This window comes from Convolutriloba macropyga, chromosome 14 (genome assembly GCF_964194025.1).
Source record: "Convolutriloba macropyga chromosome 14, txConMacr16.3, whole genome shotgun sequence".
Lineage (NCBI taxonomy): Eukaryota > Metazoa > Xenacoelomorpha > Acoela > Convolutidae > Convolutriloba > Convolutriloba macropyga.
In genome coordinates, this window is record NC_134481.1 from 24,447,568 (window position 1) to 24,466,381 (window position 18,814).

The window sequence follows — 18,814 nt, forward strand, 5'->3', positions numbered from 1 at the left end:
CAGAAATTAAATCGACGTCCGAACTCCAGTGCGTGCATAAACTAATTGGAATAAACCTTATTTTATTATTTATACATGTACCGCATCTCAAGTACGTCCCTAACATCGCTAACATTAAATTACAAGATGTAACAAGGAGGCTCGGTAATGTGCGTTCGCATATAAAACTCCGACCCGCTCATCCGCTTTTTGGCATAATTGTCTACCAAATGCGGAACAGATAGAGAACCCCTCAAAATTCAAGTATTTTTCAAAAAAAATGTGAACAAAAATATGGCCTGCAACGCAACTAACTCAGAGGAAAAAAATGCCGCCTTAGATTGATGAGATCAACCATTATTACGAAAGCAAGTCAAGACTGACAGCAAAATCAAACAACAATAACAACAAACCTTATATACATCCAAAATTTATTTGCATTTTGTTAAAAAAAGAAACCTTATTAATCAGACCAAAATAAAGTCAGATGAAACTTAATATAAACAAAATAACTTGTATTTCACAAGAACAGATATGGAACCATCTCATAATAAACCTCGGTAAAAATTAGCGAAAAAAGAAAAACAGCAAGATTAAAAAGTTGGCTGATGATTTTAAAAACAATTAATTTCAAAGTAACGAAAACCATTAGATAGCAAGGGAAATTATCCAACGAGTTTATGGTCACAGAGGACTCTATAGGATAGCATTGAAACCTCTCATGATTCAAATTTTTGAGCGGCTACAAAAAGAACAACAATAAGAGACAACAAACAAAAATTCTGATGAAATTTCAGATAAAACGCGGTCGAAGCCGTGAACCCATATTTTTCCCCTCAAAATATGTTCAGTTGAACCTACCTCGTGCGCCAAAAATGTGTTTTGTGATCTCTCATTATTGCGAATCGGTAACAAGTAGACAAAAAAGAGCGAAAAAAGGGCAAAATTAAGTAATATTATTCTTCGAAAACAATTATTTTCAGTGTCATGAAAGCCAGTTGCTACCACATGAAATTATCAGTAGGATTGTTTATTTGTCAAAAGGCAGGGCTTGAGACCTGAAATTATTCAGATTATATCTTACGTCTACAAAAAAAAACGTCAAATGAGACAGATCAAAAATTATTTTTTTTAGCTAAAAACACGTGTCGAAGCCAGTGAAGCCGAAACGAATCTCTTAAAAACGATAGAATTTGTACACTTGCACCTTCCCTGGGCAACAATAATGTCAAATGTGACCTTTAATTAACGTGATTAGGTAACAAATAGACAAAAAAACGCGAAGTTCAAGTACTTTTTCTATTTTTGAAAACAAATGTTTTCAAAAGCATGAAAGGAATCACGGATCCTTTCCGTTTGTGCACCCCAGTACGTTATGCGCCCCTCAGTTGCAGAGCACTTGCCGTTACAGAGTAAATCATTATGTAAAAATATGGCACGTGCATCTGGGGCTCGCAAATGATATCCGCCCACTAAGCTGGGGGCACAAACGGAAAAAGTAAGGAATCAGCTATCTACTGAGAATATAAGCTAAATTATTCCTCCATAAAAGTCAATGAAACCCGTCAATATCCAGGAAGGTACGACTAAAAAACAAAGTAAAAACGACAGTTAAAAACAATCTAAAAATCCAATTGAATTCGAGAAAGGGGTGTTGAAGCCGTTAAAACCATAATCAATGACTTTTATTTTTTCAATTGTGCCTTATTTTGAACGCCAATATTGTAGTATGTGCACTCTCAAAAATGGAGTAAGGTGACAAAACGTGAAAAATGTGCAAATGCCCACTAATAAAAACTATGTGAAATCTACTGGTATCAAAGCCAGAAAACCATAACTTAACGCGAAAAACCGGAAAAAGATTAATTTTTAAGTCAGTAGAAAAAATAGGAAGAAGAATAATTCTCTTTGCTGACACTAAGCTACAATTTGTCCAAAGTAAGGGAAAAAAGGCAAAGTTCAAATAGCCATTGTTATTTTAAATGTCAAAAACTTTTTAAAGTCAAAACGACCATAATCTTTCCAGTAAAGAAACTAGATACATTAATTGGAAACTGCTCAGGAAGTCAATTGGACCTATCAACAGGGACCTTTGACTTCAATTGTTCAGTTCTATAATTAACGTAAAAATGATCGGAATTTTTTTAAGACCGCCTGATTACAATCCGATCTACTTTTGGATGGTAACAGTCCAAGATTGGACCAAAACCAGCTTTGATATTGATTTTCGTGCATCAAGAACACTCAAATGTTTCAAATGTTTTACATCTGGATAATTGTTTAAATAAAAGATCAAAAATCACTGCTGAATTTTTGACAATCATAGAATAAAGTTAGCATTTTAATAACAGAAAACTCTCAAAGAAAGTGTTTTTACTTGCGGAAAACTGTTCTCCCGGTAAACTCAATTGAAAAAGGAAGCTTATTTCGGGCGATTTCAGATGAAAACGGCGAATTTGGAAATACCTAGCCATAGTCTTATTTGCGTGCCGTATCATCTGACATCGGCAACCAACTCTCTCTCAGCCTCTTGAAAACTTCAGTGCTTGTGGAACAATTCGTCGCGGCTTTCATCTGATCCATGATCTTCAATCTTTGTCGACCTCGAAACTTCTTGTCTATAACCTTCCCAGTCATCACTTGGTATTCAATCTTTTTTTTCTCGTCATGTGTCCAAAAAATTGAGCGTGTTGAATATTATTCAATAGGCATCGCTGCCCTCCTGCTCGGACCAGCGCCTCTTCGTTACTGACTTTATCAATCCACTTTATTCGCAGCATCCTGCGAGGAGCCACACTTCCAGAGCCGCCATTTTCTGTCGATCTGTTCCAAGAATCGTCCATGATTCGCTTCTATACAACAGAATGGGAAGGACCTAGCTGCGCCAGATTCTAAACCTCATTCCCAAATCCATCTCCTAATATCCAGCCGCCAGTTTTTCGATATTACCATCATTTCTGTCTTTTCGGCGTTGCACATCAAATTGTTGGCATTTCTCGATGACAACGTTCAGAAGATGTTGCAATTCTCTCTCTGAGCTGGCTAAAAGGACTGTGTCAACGGCATAACGGATGTTGGTCAAATTCAAACCACCGACCACTACTCCACGACAACCATCTGCTTCACGCAGAATTACCTCTGAGCAATATGAGAACAGATCTGGCGACATCAGACAGCCTTGTCGAACACCTCTACAGATGAATACTGGTTCAGACATCTCGTTGTCAAGTCGAACGACTGCTTGCTGATGAATGTACACGTTCTGGATTATCCTGAGATCTTTATCCGTTATATCCAAGGCGGACAAGATATGTTGGGCTCTGTCGAACGCTTTCGTGTAATCAACGAAACAGCAGTAGATATCTCTGTTGACTTCTATGCAACGTTCGCTGAACATACAAACGGATAAAATTGCGTTTCGGGTACCTTTGTCCGACATGAACCCATATTGGCGTCCATTGATCTCCTAGTGCAGCACTTGTTTTTTTTTCGAGCTAGCAAAACCTTAAAGGGGATTTTCAGGGTGTGACTCATTAGAGTGATTGTCCAAAAATTCCCACAATCAAAGGCTCGGAATTTTCTGGGATTGGAACAAAAATTTAGTCCACGATCTCGTGCAGTACATTTCCGGAGTCATATCATTTGTTAAACAATTTGCACGAAGTCATAGTATCCCGGGCCTAGAGAACTGCAGTGGTTTGCTCTTGCCTTCTCCAGACGAGAGCCTCGTGGGCTCAGCGAGTCCACACATCGAAAACACTTACCCCAGGGGGCTACCACGGGGAGGTGAGGTTCGATTTAGCCATAATTTTAGCCAAAAAAAAATAAATCAAATTGGTGAACAATACTTTTTGTCTTTAAAAATAAAATCAACAGTTTTAATAATAATTTTTTTTACATTATTTTAGCGAAATTGACAAAATTTCAGGCAAAATTTTCGGAAAATGTGAACAAAAATAAATCTTTTTAGTTCTATATTCTACGCTGGACGGGCTTTTTAATGATACCACTCACAACTCTATGATGAATATTGATCGGTCAAAATTGTCTGAACAAAAAAACCAAGTTGAGTATTTAGTTCCTTCCCCCTCAAGAGGCTTCTGAACAATAACCATCATGTCGGCATTTTTGGTCTATGCGTATAGCACAATGTTCCGACATACCCCTCAATGTTATCAACTCAATGCTTTTTCATTGCAAACTAAAGCATTGGATGCAAAAAAAATGATTATCATGAAAGTTAAAAACTTATGGAAAAACAAAAATGAGGGTGACGGAAAAATAAATATTCATAATAACTTGAGGCGTAAGAAACAAAAACTTAATGACTTTTTGTGTTGTTGAATAGATTTTTTCATCCATAGAGTCAATTGCGTTTAGGAAAGCACTTTTCGGCAGAAGCAACATGCACTCTCAATCTACATTTTAAACCTACATTTCCAGGCAATGGTTACATTTTTTGCGAAAAAAGCGAGTTAGCTCCAACAAAATCTTTAAAAAACTACTCTGAAAACACTTTGTTTTGTGTTGAGAATAACGTTAAAAACGATTGTTTTTTTCCAGAGATAAACGTGTTGCGGAAATCGATTTTAATCTTATGCATAATTATGAGTAAGTTTCATCTTTATCTGGAATCAATTTAATCAACCTACTGAATTGAGCAATAACGGGCGCAATAACAAGGACTGTAACCAATGATGCCATAGATGCAGTTCGCAGATAAATTTGCGAATTTTATTAAAAACTCGATGAGACATTGGTTTACTTAAACAATTTTTGGCGATATTTTTGTCTGGTCATTTTTTGATTGGCTCTAAAGTCAATCTCTAATATTCGCCGAAAGGTATTCAACTTTAAAGAATCTCCTACGTTATAAAGTTTTTTGAAAATCGAGTGAGGAACAAGATACTAAAATTTGTAGGTTTCGAAAAACTACATGATACAGTCTTCACTGAATATGAGTTTTACGGAGAAGTCTGTCACTTCAATAGAAATTAAACTGCTAAAACGATGTCTGGTTTAGTAATAATATTCCTTTGACGAAAAAATTTTCTCGCACTACTATTTAAGTTTTCGTCCACTTTATCATTTCATGACTTATAAATTCAGTTTCCTGGTGTCCACATTTCTGAAAAAGCAAATCATGGCTCTGCTGTTTTACTTTTACGTCTTTTTTATCAAGTTTTTATTACAACCTCATCGTATCAACAAAGTTTTTGTGTATTCGGTAGGCGACTACTAATCAGAAAATAAAAGTAGACACTCTAGACAAGCAATGTCATCTTTTTACATTCCATATGCTCAAAGGTATTGCAATTTTAAATTGATCTTAGATACTGAGCATATGGTGCAATCAGGAAGCCCCGATTACTGAAAATCTCCCTTAATCATTTTGCAGATTAGTGAAATGTTAAACCTTGCATATAACTCGGAAATGATCATTGAATATTGATTTAAAATGGCAATTCTCAGAAGTCTGCTTGAAGATCACACATACAGAGGTAATACTTCCAGGTGGTACAATATACGAAGCAAAGATAGTAAACATCAAGGCACAGTTAGAACTCAAACGACATGTCAAACGAACAATTAAAAAAACGCTGGAGAAAAACAAACGTTAAAAAGTGACGAATCCGGCATTCTACGTTCATATAAACAGTAGATTCTTTTTGATGCCAAAGGCTGCCTCCAATGTAATTAAGTTTCACTTCACAAACTGCGCCCGAGCTCCCAGTCAACGGACGACAACGGACAATCAAATCGCAAATTAGCGGGACTAAACGAGTTACTAATCCCAAGATCAACAGCTATAAGGACTCCCCTATAACCTGGAGCACAAAGAAAAACTTCACTGAACTTATTGATACGAAAAGGGACTTTGAATTGGGAAATAGCCACATTTCCGGCACAAACTGTAGGTTCCACCTTACTGTGAGAGTAAGAAAAACATACCGTGGGCAGACGGAATACAAACAACGGAAGACAAAAATTGTAAAAAATGGCAGCCAAACAAATTTGGAAAGGAACAAGAAGTGAAACCAAAAGTCGATTTGACAGAAATTACTTCAGAAGCACTTTCTACGAAATTCAACAATTCCAAAAGGACCGAAAAGCAAATTTCGCCAAAGTGAATCGAATCATCACCAATGCTACCTGCGATATTTGTGATTTTATAAATATAAAAATGACCAGTCGACATCTACGTAGGACGATGGAGAACATCCACAACCTCACTATTGGGTATACAAAAAACCTAGCCGCTTTGGTATTGAATATAGTTCTACCACAGAAAAACAAAAAATAGATAACAAAATTCCAACACAAAAACAAAAGCCGCAACAAAAACAAACGCACACTGAGATAACAGGATTTCGTAGACAACAATCGCATCTCTTTAGCTGAGTCTCTCCGAAAACAGCAAAAGTATTATTTTGCTTCCTCGACACCTCACGGTGTATTTAACTAGGAACAGAGTTAACACTTGACCCGGGAATCCGGCTATTTGACAAATTATTTGTTTAACTGCCATCAAGAATCCTCAAAATACCTTGTGGAGCTATAAAGTTGTGGAGCTATAAAATATTGCTAATTTGCGCTTTTCCGCTATGCGAACCTATTTGGGAGGGGATTTGAACATATTGTCTGAGCAAACGAAAAAGATGGAAGCAATTGATGAAATTAAAGAACAAGAGGGGACGGTAAACTCAATTAGTTGACTGTTGATTTACATTAGAACCATGTCAGCAATAAACTAAGTAATATACAGTTCGTTAGTTCTTAACAAAAACAAATATATCGGCATTTCTAATTAGCTATTCTAATTAGCTGCCTTGAGGCCCTAATTTTAAACGCACCTGACGGTAATAAACTGCCTCATTTTTGGATCAGTAAATATTTTCAAATTAACGAGTTTTCAATTAGACCATTTGCTTTTTTACTCAAACCCCAGATTTTAAACATAAATCTAAGTTCTCAAAAAGTCACTGGCAGAAATGAGCCCGCTAAGTGCACTTCTCTAAAGCACGAAACAGCAGACAAAACATCAAAAGATGAGCAGGATTTCATTGAAATTAAGCAGATGCACGAGAAACCATCTTTAAACTAACACTGAGAAAATCAGACAAGTAATATTTTTAACGAGTGTATAATGAAATGAGCAACAAATCAGGTAAATGAGTAGTCCGCTATTTGAAAGCTCTACATATATGTAGCATTCATTTTCTTAACCGCGCAAGCCTTATATCTGTTCTGTTATAAGTAGAAAGCTCAGAAAGAGTGCAAAAAAAACATATTGTTTGTTTAGGCTACTAACAGACTAAATCAATTGCACTCGTCGCGGTTTAATATTTTTAGGTTTCAAAATAGCATTGTTGACTAAGACTCCAAAATGTTGCTAGATTTGCCGTTCTGACGCAATTTGCTTTTTGCCTTAACGTTGTAGAACAGTGGCTTCGATTGATGAATGAAACCTACTGATGTGCTTTTTTCGCCTTTGCTTTTGTTGACATGACGTGGCTACTAGCCTAGTGGACTTCAATTAGTGAAACATTTGTTCGAGATTTGATTTTGCATCCCTTTGTTGCATGAAAATCGTACTTTAAATTTCCTTTGTGTGTCTTGACTGCAATTGGCCGCTGATTTAGACTACAGACTCAGTTGGACTGAGCCGTTCGATTAAAATTCATTCTCGCTGAAGCCACTTTGTGCAATTTTTCATGAATTGAGGAAAAAACCTGCGATCCAGATGTTGTTTGCCCCTCTCCTCTTCTGATAATTGATTTACAAAACCCCGTGACAGGGGGACAGTGGCAGTTCTAGACCCAGGTACATAATTGCTACGAAAACATTGAGATGATACTTCGACAGGATATGTGTCATGCCATCCGCCACTTAGTACTTCGCTGCCGACAAAAAATGCTCGCCCTTCGCCGTTTGCTTTCCCAAAGGCTGGGTTTTATGCGGCCATTTGCCGTCGTCTTCAGGTTTAGTATCGAATTCGTTCAAAGCTGATTTGGAGCAGGATTTTGCAATTACTGGTCAGGTATAGTCCTGTTAGGACATGGAGTCGTATGGCGCACTTAATCTAGTAGACACACGATAATGCACATGCGCAGAGAAATTCTTGTAAACACCACAGAGGATAATGGAAAAAGGTACGACGTCGGAATGCTATGGGCTGTAGATACCATCCAATTTCTCAACAATTACTTCACAGAGCTGGTTTAATAAAAGCTTTTGGAAAAGCGGCTTACGAAAGACCAGCGGTTAAGGTAAAAGTATTCCAATACCATCAACGAGGATTTAGACATGTGCTACTTGGTAAGATGCCTACAAGGTGCAAAATTGCTCGGAACCTGAGTGGTACCAACCGCACAATCCGGTTGTTAACATGAGCAAGCCAGACAAAGTTCGCAGGGCACTAAACGGAGCAGCAAAATTCCAGTGCATTTCTTAACAAGTGGTTACTAACAGGATCCGATTAACTGCAAAACCTATTCTATGTGCTCCTTCGATTTAGACAACACCTCTTTTTTTCTTTATTGGCCAACAGCGAGCAAAATGTTCAAAGTTCAAGTACTATTTCATCAGCTATCTTGTGGCAAAAATCAAAGCGTTTTTTTGTGGCGGGGAGACCCACATCAATTGTTTTTGTACAATAGCATACGCGCCACATCCTTCGGGGGAAAGACTCGCCCACCTGCGCTAACCACGGCGCTACCCGCTTCAACGCACGGCACGTGATAACGCCAAAGAGTATCAAAGCTGCAAAATCCGTCCTTGACAATTTCTGATTGGAGAGTTATCTAGATTTAGTTGAAATTCAGTGGAACCCCCGAGAAGGCCTTCATCAGGTCGACAAAATTGATACATCTTCTCCATCGATGTGGGTTCCAGCTTACGAAGTTTCTGAGATGTGTGCCAGATCTGGCCAAACGAATTGATGGGACCGCTCAGTCAACTGAACCGGAAGACATCCGAAACACTCTGGTTGTGATCAGGAGTACTAGTAGCACTATCACAAAACCTTAAAACTATAGGTGCTTGCTTAATCTTGAAAAATATTTGGCGTGTCAATGGACAAAGTCGCGGTGACGCGTTACCCAGAGAAACTGTTGACAGATTCCCTGCATGGCGTATTAAGCTGCAGCAGTTGGCTAGGGTGAATATACCACAAAGACATTTTTCAGGACCGTGAAATCTTAGCTCACAGGACGTATTCAGTGCTGTAGGTTGTCTTCGGGCTCAGGTAATTGGCATTTCCGAACAAATAAACAAAGTTGGCGTTAATCTTGGGCAAGGCCCGCGTTGCACTCTTGAAGGTGATGATCGTTCCGAAGTTGGAGCTGCAAGACGCGCTTTTTTGTTGAAAGTGAAATCTGTCGAGCGTTGACCGTTACTATGGACAAAGTTTAGTACAATCCTGATTTCCTGGAGTACAACAGCGTTTACTAATGGAACCACATCACCACTTGTAATAATCCGGCAGATGGCGGCACGCGGGTTGTATACGAAGAAATATTGCATCCTAGCAGCTGAGTTTAAGTCCTGACTTCTTGACAACTAAGCAATTCCCTTTTGAAGCAAATACCGACTTCGCCGATATCAAGTTCGGCGTTGTAGCGAAAGAACAAGATGATAACTCAAACTCATCTTTAGCCGCATCCGCAACCAAGCCCTCTAAGGAAAAAAACATTGAATTTAATCCCGTTTGTTGAGTTCTGTAATCAAAAAGTACGTCCCATCACCGCCTATATGCTCCGTCTTTTATCATCTCATGAAAATCACAGTACCGTCGACTGCGGCATAAAGGATCGAGCTGAGCTTGACGATACCGAACTTCATCCAAGGACGGTATTTTGTCCAAGGACGGTCTTTTAGTTCCGAAAGAAAGGAAAGTCTTGAAAAATTCGCCGAGAAGAGCAGCCCATAGCTCTGTTTACACCGTTTAGTCGGCCTCTCGTTCTCGTACTTTCTTCTGGTGAACTCTGACGGACTTGGCGGACTTCCCAGAAAGAGACTCACGTAGCAGTCTCCTCTCTTACGGGTTGATTACTTTTGCCTATATTTATGTCACCGTTCGTCGGACTACCCAGGTGAGGTTGCGGTTTACCTTCACTTGTGCTTTCCATAATGAAGTCGTGAGGTCTATGGAAACTAGTTCGTCTGTAATGGGAGTGGAACGAGTCGTCTCCCGGCGGGGTACGCCTGCTGTTGTTCGGTCAAGTAAAAGTACGAACTTTATCGGAGTGAAGAAAGAACTCCAAGGTTGTATTGAAAAAAGGGGAAACTGCTGAATATTGACGTGAAACTTGCATGTAAGGGCATTAAGTGGAAATTCAGTCCACCCAGTTTGCCTGAGAGAGGTTGGTCCGTAGTTTTAAGAGTACTGTACACCATCCTCGGCACACGTCGTCTGACAGATAAAGTTTTGAATACTACGTGTAAATTTGAATACGCACTGGAACCACGTCCGTTAACGCCCGTAAGTGCCAACTCGTCCAACCTAGGTGCAAAATCACCCAATCATTTTCAACTTGGTAACCAAAAAACTGGATTTTTGTCAATCGTTGGTGTTGACGATTTCGATCTTCGTGAGCGATATGCTTGCGCGAAGTCTTATGCAAAAGCAAATTGGCCGCGTTGGCTCAAAGATTACCTAACTGCTCTGAACTGCTGATCTCAAGTATTTTGTCCAAGGACGTTCTTTTAGTTCCGAAAGAGAACAAATTCGTGAAAAATTCAGTGAGAAGAGCAGTCGCATAACTCTTTTTACACCGTTTAGTGGGTCTATCGGTCTCCTACTTTCTTCTGGTGGACTCTGACGGCTAGTGAAATTTGACTTCGAACCTGGACATCAAATCGTGCTAGATACGCGTCATACATTTGTTTCTGCAGCACACACAACCATCAGGGCGTCGATCATTTACCTTCAGAAGTACAGGAACGTGACGCCATTCTTAAGCTACGTTCATCTCTGCGTTCTCTCAAGTCAAACTGCGTCTTATGAAAAAAATTCTGTGCGGCAAACTTTCAACCTATCATGGCGGACCTCCCAAAAAGAGAGATTCGCGTACCATTCTCCTCTTACCATAACCTGGTTGATTTTTTTGCCAATTTTTATGTTACCGTTCGTCGGACTAACAAGATGAGGTTGCGATTTATCTTCACTTGTGCTGTGCATGCTGAAGTCTTGTGCTGTGCATGCTGGTTGTTGTGTAATGGGAGAGGAACGAGTCGTCTTCCGGCGGGGTATACCTGCTGTTGATTGGTCAAGTAATGGTACTAACATTATCGGAGGGAAGAAAGAACTCCAAAGTTGTATTGAAAAAAGTAGAAATTTCTGAATATCGCCGTGGAACTTCCGGGTAAGGGCATTTAGTACAAGTTCAATCCACCCAGTGCACCACACCAAGATGGCACCTGGGAGAGGTTGGTCCGCAGTTTTAAGAGAGTACTGTACATCAACCTCGGCGGACGTCACCTGACAGATGAAGTTTTGAACACTACTTATTGTAAAAATGAATACGAACTGAACCCACGTCCGTTAACGCCCGTAAGTTCCGACCCGTCCAACCTAGGTGCAAAATCACACATCATTTTCTTTTTGGTTATCAAAGAACTGATTTCCGTCAATCGTTGGTGTTGACGATTTCTATCTTTGTGAGCGATATGCTTTCGCGAAGTCTTATGCAAAAGCAAATTGGTCGCGTTGGCTCTGTAACAGCTCTGAACTTCTGATCTAAGTGGCAGACGCCTGCCGAGCAGCACCTCAAATTCGGTTATTCAGTTTGGATCGTTGAAAACAACCCTATTGGTTACTATCCCACTGCTCGGCTATGATTCCAACAGCATTGCCCGCTCCGCCGTTGTACAAACGTCGTCCAGATCGCTCGGCCGTCCGCTCAATAAGTTGTTATCGATCTTCCCAACATCTTCTGCCAGACTGGAGGAAGTTACCGAGTGAACAAGCAAAATTAGCACCGATTCAAGTAAATGAGCAACGCGCTAGTTAAATAAAGCTGTACATCTATGTACTGAGAACGTTTTTACGTCACTTCTTAACCACGCAAGAATTATATCCCTTCTATTTTACGTAGAAAGCTAAGAAAAAATGCGAGTAAATTTGTTTGTTGAGGCTGCCATCAAATTAAATCAATACCGCTCTTTTTAGGCTAGATAATTAAGGATTCAAAATTGCATTGTTGACCGATCTTAGAGTGAGACCTGTCAAAAAATTTTGCTAGATTTGCCGTTCTGATGGAGTTTGCTTTTTACCTCGTGGATAAGCGGCTTCGATTGAAGAATTGTGCGTTTTGAATGAATCAGCGAAAGTGCGCTTTTCGCCGTTAAATTGTTTCCATAAATCTTAAGAGCAATCAAGTCCGGTTTAGTCGTTTGATAAAATTTTCCACATCAGAAAATTCCTAAATGAATGAGTTCTTTATCCTGCCTGAAAGCACAATCACTAGAAACTGTCTGATGAATGCTACAAACCGTCGGCTCGCTTTTCTTAACACTTCAATCAGTGCAAGAAAAACGCTGCCAAAAGCCGAGTCCAAAGGCATCTTTGTAATTGTAAACGTTCAGCGAATCATAAAAAGGAAATGGAGAAACTATATAGCAATCACGCAATGAACGTTATCAATAAGCAAAGGATGACGTATATGACCACAAGTAATTCAAAGGTACTCGCGTGATAACTGTCTCTTCTAGCCATGTAACCGCCGCATTTGAACGTGGTGTTAGAATAGAATGGCGACTTCATCGCTGTGACCCTAGAATACAACCATCTCGTGTGAGAATACGCTTCAGATGCTAGTAAACTGGCCACTCGGGCAGTGAATGTAAAGGCGAACTGAAAAAGAAAACAATGGAAGCTGTGGAAGCTGTGGAAACTCCCACGCAACTGCATACAGTGACTTTCCCATAAATCGAAACGCCATATCGAAAGCAACGAAACGAAATCCTCAAAAGCCAGTAGAAAATTTGGAAGCTACTCCAAAACTTTCAATCAATAGTAACAGAAAATACCGTTCTATTGGCGAATTTCTCAGTAAAAATAAAACCAACATCAACATTGTTCTACTGCGATATGAAAAGCTTAGTCATCAACAGTTCCAAACAGCACAAAAATATATTGACAGGAAACAAAAATGAAATCTAATACAAATTAAGCGCAGGAAACGAGTCAGACAAAAGGCCAACCAAAATGTTTAGTGAGGAGAGGCCTAAAATAACACACGGAGGCGTCGTTGCTTAGTAAACGAGATTAGTTTCTCTTATTCCTAACCGTAGAAGCAATTGCCTTCGTTTGTTTAACTGAAGTTTAAGAAATGGCAAAAATTAGTGCACTCTGAGAACATTTCGTTGCAAAAGAAACAAACGGAAGCACTTTCCTTGGGTCTGTTGTTACAACCAAAGGGTCAAGTATTAAAGACGTAAAACTAGTTGTATCCAGGGAAAAAATAAAAGCCAGGCGTCAGAAATACTGAGTGTAATGCGTTTAAACTTCCGTAGAACGAATGTTTAGATTTCACCAGTTAAAGAATTTTTTAAGGAAGTATTTTTTGGCAAATTCTATAAACTACTCATCTGTGGAGACTTTAACTCTGAACACCATGAAGCTTAACTGCAGCCAAAAACACTGAAAAATGTTTCAGAGCTAATTGATTAAAGAAAGTGTAAACTGCTGAACAAAGGTCCGCATACATAACAACGTTCAAACAACAGCTAAAGCTAACTTGATTTACATTTCTCTGATATTTTAATGCTTAAATATTTTGAGGATTTTCAAGTATAGCAAGATTTTTGAACCGATCATTCAACGACAGTTACAACATGGAAGACGAAACTTCAAAGATAGTAAGAGTTAACAGCAAAGGCCAATTTCAAAACGCTTAAGGAACATACCAAACTTAAGTTTTAAAAAAATTCAGTTTGTACCAGACAATCAGAGTAATGGAGAATCTGAATGCAGTAAACCAAAACTCATAGAACTTATACAACAATCAAAAGAACAATCATATGTACGAAAAAGGGTTTTTGTTCTGTCCAAAAATAAGTAATCCGATAAAACAACGAAAGAGATAAGAAGGCGGCTTAAAACAGCAAACAAATTTCACTTTCTATCGTTTGAGAAGAAACCAACTTCTCATAGAAGGAAATTGAGAGCTAAAAAATTGGATGAAAGCAAAAAAAATATTTATCGATTCAGCCACCAAAAGGCAACAGAGGTTTCTGGAGGTCAGTTCTGGAGGTCAATTGAAAATATCGCAAGTGTTAAGCAAAGCTCATGAAGCTCAGATCTACAAATGAAGCTCAGATCTACAAATAAAATTTGCTGTAACTGTACAAGTGTAAATTGTTCGAAAACCTATTGAGCCAGACGGGGAAAGATTGTCGGTATCAAATGGTTGACTTAAGCTAGTATCCCAGGAAACAGAAGAGAATGCAAACCTTCCTTTGAAAAGGATCACAAAGAAAATTACTCAAAAAGTTAAGGTTCAAAAAATCCCAAGGAAAATCACCCAATCAAATCCCCGGCTACATAAAATAAAATACAAGCTGCTGAAAGGCCTACCGAAATGCACCAAAGCGTCTATATGGCTGATATTTTCAAGCTCAATCAACAACTTTTGTTTTAACATATCTGGAAGGAATCTCAATTTATAATGTTCACTAAACCTCATCTTTTTGAGGTTTTCATAACAAATTAAGCTGAAATTTGGTGATCATCAGCCTTACCAACCGCCTTGTAAATGTCTGTCCATCTAAACTTGTTGCGGAGAACCTTGCCTTGAGACATTGTGAACCAACCAAAGTTATTTGGCGAAAGACAAAGTGCATATAAAACAAAAAGTGAACAACTGATAGTCTGATCGTATCGACTCAGCACTTAAATAAATCAAATTTGGCCGACATAATTAAGCTCAGTCAACAAATCGTTCAACGCATGTGGAAGGAATCGAAGTTTATAATGTTTAAGGAACCTCAAAAACAGTTAAAGCTGAAAATTGGGTGAAAGACAGCCTTGTAAATGTCTGTCTTAACTTGTGAAGAACCTTGTCTTGAAACATTGTGAACAACCAATGTTATTTGGTCGAAGATAAAGTTCTTATAAAGCAAAGAAATGTGCAGCTGATAGTCTGATCGTCTCGATTCGGCACTTATCTTATTTGGCTGACATTTTCAAGCTCAGTCAACAACTCTCATTTTACATATCTGGAAGGAATCGCAATTTATAATGCTTACAAAACCTCAAAAACATAGATTAAGTTGAAAATTGGACACCATTAGCCTAGCGAACTGTTTTATAAATGTCTGTCTAAACTTGTTGCAAAAAACCTTGTCTTGAGACATTGTGATCAACCAAATTTATTTGGCGATAGATAAAGTGTATATAAAGCAAATAAATGCGCGACTGGTAGTCTGATCGTATCGATTCAGCACTTACGTAAACCATATTTGGATGACATTTTCAAGCTCAGTCATCAACTCTCGTTTTACATATCTGGAAGGAATCGCCATTTAAATTGCTTACAGAACCTCAAAAACAGAGATAAAGCTAAAACTTGGAGACCATTAGCCTTACCAACTGCCTTGTAAATGTCTATCTAAAGTTTTTGCAAAGGGCTTTGTCTTGAGACATTGTGAACAAACCAAAGTTATCTGGCGAAAGACAAAGTGAATATAGAACAAAAAAATCCGCAACTGATAGTCTGATCGTGTCAACTCAGCACTTAAGTAATTCATATTTGGCCGACATTTTTAATCTCAATCAACAACACTCGTTTTACATATGTGGAAGGAATCACAGTTTGTAATGCTTACAGAACCTCAAAAACAGAGATAAAGCTGAAAATTGGAGACCACTCGCCTTACCAACTGTCTTTTGTTAGTCTGTCTAAACTTGTTGCGAAGATCCTTGTCTTTAAAAATAGTTAACAACCAACGTTATTTGGCGAAAGATAAAGTGCATATAAAGCAAACAAATGTGCAACTGATAGTCTGATCGTATCGATTCGGCACTTAAATAACTCATATTTGGCTGAAATTTTCAAGCTCAGTCAACAACCCTCGTTTTACATATCTTGAAGGAATCGCAATTTATAATTGTTACAAAACCTCAAAACTTAGCGATGAAGATGAAAATTGGAGACCATTAGCCTTACCAACTGTCTTATTAATGTTTGTCTAAACTTGTTGCGAAGAACCGTGTCTTGAGACATTGTGATCAACCAAAGTTAGTTGGCGAAGAATAAAGTGCATATAGAGCAAAAAAAATGCGCAACTGATTGTCTGATCGTATCCATTCAGCACTTAAATAATTCATTTTTGGCTGACATTTTCAAGATTTCAACAAATCTCGCTTTACATACCTGAAAGGAATTTATAATGCTTACAAAACCTAAAAAACATAGAGAAAAAGCTAAAAATTGGAGACCATTCGCCTTATCAACTGTCTTATAAATGTCTGTCTAAATTTGTTGCAAAGAACCTTGTCTTGAGAACTTGTGAACAACAAAAGTTATTTAGCGGAAGATAAAGTGCATATAAAGCAAAGAAATGTGCAACTGATAGTCTGATCGTATCGATTCGGCACTTAAATAATTCATATTTGGCTGACATTTTCAAGCTCAGTCAACAACTCTCGTTTTACATATCTGGAAGGAATCGCAGTTTATAATACTTACAAAACCTCAAAACTTAGAAATGAAGATGAAAATTGGAGACCATTAGCCTTACCAACTGTCTTATTAATGTCTGTCTAATTTTGTTGCGAAGAACCGTGTCTTGAGACATTGTGATCAACCAAATTTAGTTGGCGAAGAATAAAGTGCATATAGAGCAAAAAAAATGCGCAACTGATTGTCTGATCGTATCGATTCAGCACTTAAATAATTCATTTTTGGCTGACATTTTCAAGCTTTCAACAAATCTCGTTTTACATACCTGGAAGGAATCGCAATTTATAATGCTTACAAAACCTCAAAACTTAGAGAAGAGCCGTGTCTAAACTTGTTGCGAAGAGCCGTGTCTTGAGACATTGTGATCAACCAAAGTTAGTTGGCGAAGAATAAAGTGCATATAGAGCAAAAAAAATGCGCAACTGATTGTCTGATCGTATCGATTCAGCACTTAAATAATTCATTTTTGGCTGACATTTTCAAGCTTTCAACAAATCTCGCTTTACATACCTGGAAGGATTTTATAATGCTTACAAAACCTAAAAAACATAGAGAAAAAGCTAAAAATTGGAGACCATTCGCCTTATCAACTGTCTTATAAATGTCTGTCTAAACTTGTTGCAAAAAACCTTGTCTTGAGAACTTGTGAACAACAAAAATTGTTTGGAAAAAGACAAAATGCATAAAAAGCAAAGAAATGCGCAACTGATAGTCTGATCGTATCGATTCAGCATTTAAATAAATCGTTTTTGGCTGAAAATTTCAAGCTTTCAACAAATCTCGTTTTACATACCTGGAAGGAATCGCAATTTATAATGCTTAAAAAACCTAAAAAACATAGAGAAAAAGCTGAAAATTGGAGAACATTCGCCTTATCAACTGTCTTATAAATGTCTGTCTGAACTTGTTGCAAAGAACCTTGTCTTGAGACATTGTGATCAACCAAAGTTAGTTGGCGAAGAATAAAGTGCATATAGAGCAAAAAAAAATGCTCAACTGATTGTCTGATCGTATCCATTCAGCACTTAAATAATTCATTTTTGGCTGACATTTTCAAGCTTTCAACAGATCTCGCTTTACATACCTGAAAGGAATTTATAATGCTTACAAAACCTAAAAAAACATAGAGGAAAAGCTAAAAATTGGAGACCATTCGCCTTATCAACTGTCTTATAAATGTCTGTCTAAACTTGTTGCAAAGAACCGTGTCTTGAGACATTGTGATCAACCAAAGTTAGTTGGCGAAGAATAAAGTGCATATAGAGCAAAAAAAAATGCGCAACTGATTGTCTGATCGTATCGATTCAGCACTTAAATAATTCATTTTTGGCTGACATTTTCAAGTTTTCAACAAATCTCGCTTTACATACCTGGAAGGAATTTATAATGCTTACAAAACCTCAAAACTTAGCGATGAAGATGAAAATTGGAGACCATTAGCCTTACCAACTGTCTTATTAATGTCTGTCTAAACTTGTTGCGAAGAACCGTGTCTTGAGACATTGTGATCAACCAAAATTAGTTGGCGAAGAATAAAGTGCATATAGAGCAAAAAAAAATGCGCAACTGATTGTCTGATCGTATCGATTCAGCACTTAAATAATTCATTTTTGGCTGACATTTTCAAGCTTTCAACAAATCTCGCTTTACATACCTGGAAGGAATTTATAATGCTTACAAAACCTAAAAAACATAGAGAAAAAGCTAAAAATTGGAGACCATTCGCCTTATCAATTGTCTTACAAAGGTCTGTCTAAACTTGTTGCAAAGAACCTTGTCTTGAGAACTTGTGAACAACAAAAGTTATTTGGAAAAAGACAAAGTGCATAAAAAGCAAAGAAATGCGCAACTGATAGTCTGATCGTATCGATTCAGCATTTAAATAAATCGTTTTTGGCTGACAAGTTCAAGCTTTCAACAAATCTCGTTTTACATACCTGGAAGGAATCGCAATTTATAATGCTTAAAAAACCTAAAAAAACATAGAGAAAAAGCTGAAAATTGGAGACAATTCGCCTTATCAACTGTCTTATAAATGTCTGTTTGAACTTGTTGCAAATAACCTTGTCTTGAGACATTGTGATCAACCAAAGTTAGTTGGCGAAGAATAAAGTGCATCTAGAGCAAAAAAAATGCGCTACTGATTG

The 18,814-nt window shown here is 38.0% G+C and overlaps 1 protein-coding gene across 5 annotated transcripts in view; it reads left to right on the forward strand.

Annotated features, from left to right (window-relative positions):
- LOC142353662 (gamma-aminobutyric acid receptor subunit beta-3-like) overlaps window positions 1–18,814 on the forward strand; it is a 171,889-nt gene that overhangs the window by 133,060 nt on the left and 20,015 nt on the right. The gene's annotated exons all lie outside the window — the stretch shown is intronic.